Here is a 6,632-nt window from a genome sequence, read left to right as displayed (position 1 = left end):
GTTTCCTTTTAAAGTATTTCTGTTCCCTAAGCAAACTGCACATTAAATACACACATGAACAGAGAAACCATAACAAAAAGTTTAAGTTACATTTACAGCGTTACAACTTAAGTTTCTTCAGTACTCACCTTTTTATAGGCATCTGTGAGGACAGGCAGTTTTATAGTGAAGTTTTCTTATAAAAAAAAAAAAAAGGAAACACCCCAAAAAGAGACACTGGTATGTGTGTTAACTGTGCACTGCAATTAGTACACCGTAAAGGCTTATTAATGTTATTTCACATATGCATGACAGGCATGCCTTACAGCTGCTGCCAAGATTTCTTGTCTCTTCCTGTTAACTTCAGTACATTAGTAGTTTTTGCAAATTCAGGACCGCTGTTAACCCTTTGTTTTTCCAGAGTAGATAGGATAGGACACTAGTTTTACTTTTATAGCATTACATGTGGTTCTCAGGCGTCAGGAGTCACCTTTTCATTTCAGTTTTGTTTTTTTTCTAAACCAGGCGGACCTTGGGGGAGTCAAAGTGAGCTCAGTATCTCTCCCCCGTTATAAACGTCAAGTCGGCTACTATTGGACCCTGTTTAATAGATGCGGTCAAACATCGCGTTTCTTACTCTGTCACCAGTGTTGTTATGGCATTAGAGTTTCAATGAAGGCTTTTAAATTAACTGTCCATGCTTCTACTTGGGTTAGGAACCATCACCCTACAGCAGTGATGGGCAACAGGGCTGCATGTGGCCCTCTGAGTCTTCACCTGCGGCCCCCCAGCTCCTTCCTGCTGTATTGTCAGATGTGTTTCTTATAGCACTTGTTTAAAATGCCTGCTATTATGTTATTAAAGATAGGCGACTTCCTTTGATTAATTTTATTGTATTGTTTTCACTTATAAATGAGATTAAGGGAAATGTGTGACCCTTTTGAATATTAGAGGAAAGGCCATGTGTCCCCTGATGTGTATCCGGTGACCCCATGATCTGGCAGAGTCTTTTATTAATGCCGTTAAGCTCTGTATAGTTACTTTAATGAGAGAAGGATTTTCATAAATTACATTATGAATGCATATTAGGTAAGCCATTGTAATTGTGTAAAAAGTGTCAGCGAGCAGCGAAACTAGCCATTATTAAGTGCCGTAGTCTTTAGGACATGACAATTAGAGGTTAAGCGAGGTCACCACATCCTACCTGCATCTGCTCGTTTGCTCAGTATCAATAATGTGAGCAAGTTCCAGACACGTTCTGCCAGAAATCTCCTCTTCCCTGTACACAAGACAGATATTGTGTCACTATTGGCCAGAAGTATAAAACATACTGCATAACTTCCACCCTCATTCACAGAAAGCCATTCTCAGAACAAGGCGCTACAGACGATAACATCTCAGCCTTGTGAGGGTTTCAAGCAAACATAACAGCAGAACCGGCTTCTACAAATTAAATACAACGTTCATGGAAAGCTTTCACCTTCTTGTTACTTTAACAAATACAGGAACATGTATTTGATATTTTTTTTTTTTTTTTTTTTTTTTTAAGAGGCACTGTGCTATGACCCACTGATGTTGCTTGAATTTGAGCAATACAGCAAGTCGTATGCGATCGCATTGGACATTCTTTGGTTAAAGAGCACTTGAGGGTTTGGGTCAATGAGGTGTCCTCACTGACCCGTACGAGTTCACTTGAAACCAATAGCTTACATTCCCATTAAAGGCATGTATATTAACACTGGGGCTTGGAATAACACAAACCCTTAGCTCAACAGAATTCAGAACATCACAGTCTTCATAACACATGTGCAGTAGTTTGTAGAATGTAAGGTTCTCTCATTCTAACCACCACTGATGTTTAAAAATAAGACCCTCAATTTGGAGTCTGTGCATGTACTTATAGAAAAAGGTAGAATTAAACACCGCTTTATGACTCTTTATATCTAGACCCCCAAACACAAAAGTTTACCCTTAATGAACGTCAAGGACACCTGAAAAAAATGGCAGTTTCTTAAAGAATTTCATCAATAATTGAATTTACAATACATTACACCAGAGCAGGACAAAGCTTGGAAGCCAAGGTGACAAATTTAACCTGATCATATCCCTGGTATTTTATAGTTTTCTTTGATTTAAATAGCCTGTATAGGCAGCACCAACTGCAATGTACTTGCCAGGACCCAAGAACTCATTCCCGGTGAGATCTCGCAGGCAGTGTTCTAACATGTTGTGTTGTTAAAGGTCAGAGCCAAGGTCCTGTATGTGCCAGAAACCCTGGCAATACTACCGGCATTTCAATACGAGAGGAAGGCCATGATCCGTAATTGCTGGGAGTAGTGATAGCTCCCAGCAAATACATTGCAGAGGGAGGAACTGGAGGGCATCAAGGTCACTGCATTAAATCAGTATGGGTGTATTAGGTAATTACATGCTGGATATTAGGTATGACGCCAGGTTTCTTTATAATGTGCATTTCCCCACACACACACTCTTTAATAGATTTTCCCAGGCCAGTGTTCGAATACTATTTATCTGGAGCCTGATGATCCACACTTTTTTTTGTTTGTTTTGTTTTTTATGGCCAACGATACAATTCTCACACCAACTACCATTTTCAAGCAAGCAGCAGGGTCACTATTGCCCCTCCTTTGTGAGCTTCCCAATTATATGAATTCAAAGTTCATGAGAGAGGGGTATAAACACTTCCATGAGCTTGATCCACCTCATTCTCAGAGAGTAAAGCAGCACTGGGACAGATATAGGTATGGTCATGGAGGCACAGCGGTTAGTATTGCTGTGGCGAAGGGTTTGATGCCGGTCCCTATGTGTGTAGTTTCCATGGGCTTCCACCAAGAGCTCCAGTTCCCCTCCTACAGTCCAAACATATTTATATTTAACAGTAGAGATGTTTTCATTGTCTTTCAACATCAGCAATGTAGAAATGCGAGAAGAACGTCTAACTACAAACGTAGACCTTGAAGACACAAAATTGGGTGGACGTGAGAGAAAGAGAGGGAGTCCCCTACGCGAGAAGGTATGTTAGTTGGGAGAAATTAAGTCTTGTAAAGGAGATGTCCCGTAATAATCTGTCCATGGATTCCAGGTGCTGGAGAATTTATTAGGAGTGTTATGGATGATGCTACCAATACATGCCATACAATGCAACTGCCAAACCCCATTTGCAATTGAAAGATGATATAATATAAATGTCTAGTGGCGTCTGTTAGTCTGTCTGTGTGGAAAAAATAAAACCAAGCTGCAGCGCCACCTGCTGGGCGGAGTTATACACTGACCTACCAAATTCTTAGTGTGTGTGGGAAAAAAAATTCAGAAAGGGCTGAAATTTGGTATACTAAGATGTTTTTAATTTGTTAATTTGATTTGTTAATTGTTAAAAGTGTTTATAAAGATTTCAAAAAAAATAAAATATATATATATATATATATATATATATATATATTTCTTGAAGGAGAAGTGACAGTTGGGAGTGGTTGGTGGTTGCCAGGGGTGACAGTGGGGAGTGGTTGGTGGTTGAGGCCTGGGCTATGGCCCAAATGCATGACAAGAACCTTTTTAACACCTTAAGTAGCTTGATTTGACTAGAATGCATGAGTATCATGCACGGGTTAACTTGTGATATATATGGTGGTTCTGGATTTCTCCCAAAGTGTGGCAATTTCACAGTCAGTCTATTAATTATATTGGTTATTTATTTCTGGGTGTGCTTGGGTGTATTTGGCATTTTACGTGGAATACAGAGCATCTGTTGTGGTTTCTGTAAGTCAATGTATAAGGTACTAGATACCACTAAGTCAGTATTCTCACAGATTCTGGATAGATTTCTGGCTTTCATCCATTCCTCCGGGTTACTATCTGACCTCACAAGACTCTTTATGGGCCTGGCCACGTCGTAATATTATGGTCAAACATTTAGATTACCAATTAAATTGTTTGTTTCTTGTGGGGGGGCAAAAGCAAGAATTTAAGATATGCAATAAAGATTTCATATCTGCAAACGATGCAAAAAAGACATAAGGGAGCAACATCAGATAAGGATCCAATATAAAGTTTCCGTTTTTTGAAGTTATTAAGCAGCAAATAACAAATGTATCAGTAGGATTGAGTACTAGTGACAGGGGTAAAAAGCTCCCAAACTTTTTTTTTTTAACTCACAATTTTAAACATTTAGCAAGTGCTTACAGCTTCTTAGACACGTTTTGATGCAGATAGGACAAAATATAATCTAAGCAAATAAGCTTTTACACGCACATATACCAACAAGTATTTTCAATGTTTCATAGCGTGCAGATGAATTAATGCTTGGGACTATATAATGGAGTTCAGGAAGTGCACAGCACAAAGGGAAGCTTGGAAGAACCCTGTTCCACTGTTCTTAAAAGGCAAGGACAAAGTATGCAGTTTGATCCATGTCTATTAATTAGTGTTTTTCAGTGGCCATAACCTTCATATGTCATTGCCAAAAAGGGGGGAGCTTTATCAACCCTCACGCTACCCTAGGTGAAGCCATGGGGGCGGCTACAGACAGACACTTATCCCAGATTTGTCTCACAGCCCTGGACGGGAAAAAAAAAAAGAAGATGCATAGATTGTAATATCACGATTATACGCAAAAGGCGCAAAGGCTGTCTAATATAAAGTGTAATTCTTTGCATACTAAATTGGGATTAACTATTGGAATCTTACATGCCAACATGCACACCTAGCAACAGAAATACCTAATGACAACACAAAGACATTAATACAGATATGCAAGAAATACCTTTGTGACACTCATGCTATTTACACTCTTGTTTGCACTGCTGTGGCCTGGCAGGCAGCCATGGAGTAAAGCGCACAAAGTTTTGTTTTTTTAATAAATTAAAATGTCCTTCAAAAATGCCCTACACAAGTTGAATGAAATACCAGTCTGCTTTACTTCCACAGTGGTGATAAACCTACTTTACCTATCTTACAGTCCATACTTTACAACAGAGCTGGATAAATTCCCAGAGCCAGGTAACCAAACACACCTAGAAAATTACTGATGGAACCCAGGTTTAGGGAGTTTTTCTTGTAGAGAGCAATATAGTCACATATTCCCTGGCTCCTTAAGAGAACCTGTTGGCTCCTATATTGCACTACCAATATAAATCAAGTCTGTATTTTAAACAGACTCAACAAAAATCTTTTAATAGAAATATAATCTTAATTTTAACAGGTGGTTCTACACAGATAACTTACAAAACATGGGGATCAAACAGCTGACAGCAGTGATAAACATACAAGAAGTGACATTAACAGTGATAGACTGCAAGTTCCTATCTGTTCTCAACCTTGGCCCTCAAGGAAACAGAACGATTTTCAGTGCATTCTTAAGACAAATTAATGCAGACCACTAATTAACCTTGCTAGCCTTACATACTGATAACATGCACCAATAACTATCCCAGTGGTAGTCAGACAGTATCTTGACAACATGCAACCGTAGCAGCCAAAAACCAGAGCGAATGAACACGTACATTATAACACTGTTTTAGGTTTAGACAAAGTGAAGCTCAGACAGACATTGTGGAACTACAGATACCAGCATGGCATGATATAAATCCATTAAAAACAAGTAGTGAGAGGATGCCTGTTGTATAAAAAAAGTGTGGGAGATGGTAGCACAAACAGAATAGGCAAGCCTACAAATATCATTAAGATGCATTTTTATTAGCAATACATGGAATGCATTACATGGGCATGACTATGTAACACTATGGATTGCTAATAAAAATAAACTAAAACCTTATGTAATCTCCTTCCACAGTGAATCTGGTTTTGCATGCATGCACACATATATATATATATATATATATATATATATATATATATATATATATTAGTAAGGATGTTTTGTTACCTGCAGGGGAAGCTACACCTCTGCACCCTCCCAATAGAAGTTTATGACCTTCAGTAGTTGCAGCAACTTCCAGCAGTGTCCAGCTGTCACCCACCAGCCTGTGCATGGTGCACCATGGACCTAATGGTGACCAGCACAGTATGAGGGGGGTGGGGGTATCTGTCGGCGAGGTGGCCCTGAACCCCCATCCTACAGTGCACCCCTCACCGGCCCCCAGGAGGGGGAGGGAATCCTCCAACGCTCTGTAACTGAAAGCACTACACCGCCCAGACACTGACCTGCACCAGGCCTCCAGGCCCTCTCTCCCACCGGCTCCATAACGGATGAACACGGTAAGTACCGGAAGCTCCGAGGTTAGTGAGTAACCCTGCAAAATACTTCCCTGCTGCGTCCAGCCCCGCCTGCCGTCACTCTGGTGGCCTATCGCCTGGCTCCGTACACTAAGCCAATCACGGCGCAGCTCTTATCTGCAGCTGACGAGCTCGGTAATGAAACGAGAGTGGTAATTGGCTTTCACTTCGGACGCCTATGACTAGAGTTATAAACATGTGTATAAATCTTGTCTTTGATACAGAAGCCATTTTTAATGAAGCTGCTTTTCTATGTGACACCTGACCTCTGGACAAATGGACGCCCTTTCCAATCTGAATGCTGCAGCTTGCAGCTCACTAGCTCTTTTCCTGCAATAATCTTTTAGATTGTTTGTTTTATTTAATGTGCTGGTAAATAATGTAAAGCAGACTTTGTCTCC

The 6,632-nt window shown here is 40.1% G+C and overlaps 1 long non-coding RNA gene across 1 annotated transcript; it reads right to left on the bottom strand.

Moving 5' to 3' along the window:
• Positions 1–4,029: 4,029 nt before the first annotated feature.
• On the bottom strand, positions 4,030–6,271 carry LOC142157609 (uncharacterized). The gene is made up of 3 exons (XR_012692522.1): positions 6,160–6,271; positions 5,882–6,001; positions 4,030–4,553 (listed from the first exon to the last, which is right to left on the bottom strand). It is a non-coding gene; the product is annotated as an uncharacterized LOC142157609 (long non-coding RNA).
• Positions 6,272–6,632: the final 361 nt, after the last annotated feature.

This window comes from Mixophyes fleayi, chromosome 5 (assembly GCF_038048845.1).
Source record: "Mixophyes fleayi isolate aMixFle1 chromosome 5, aMixFle1.hap1, whole genome shotgun sequence".
Taxonomy (NCBI): Eukaryota; Metazoa; Chordata; class Amphibia; order Anura; family Limnodynastidae; genus Mixophyes; species Mixophyes fleayi.
Note: the sequence above shows the minus strand (reverse complement) of the source record. Positions and strands in the feature narration are given on the sequence as shown.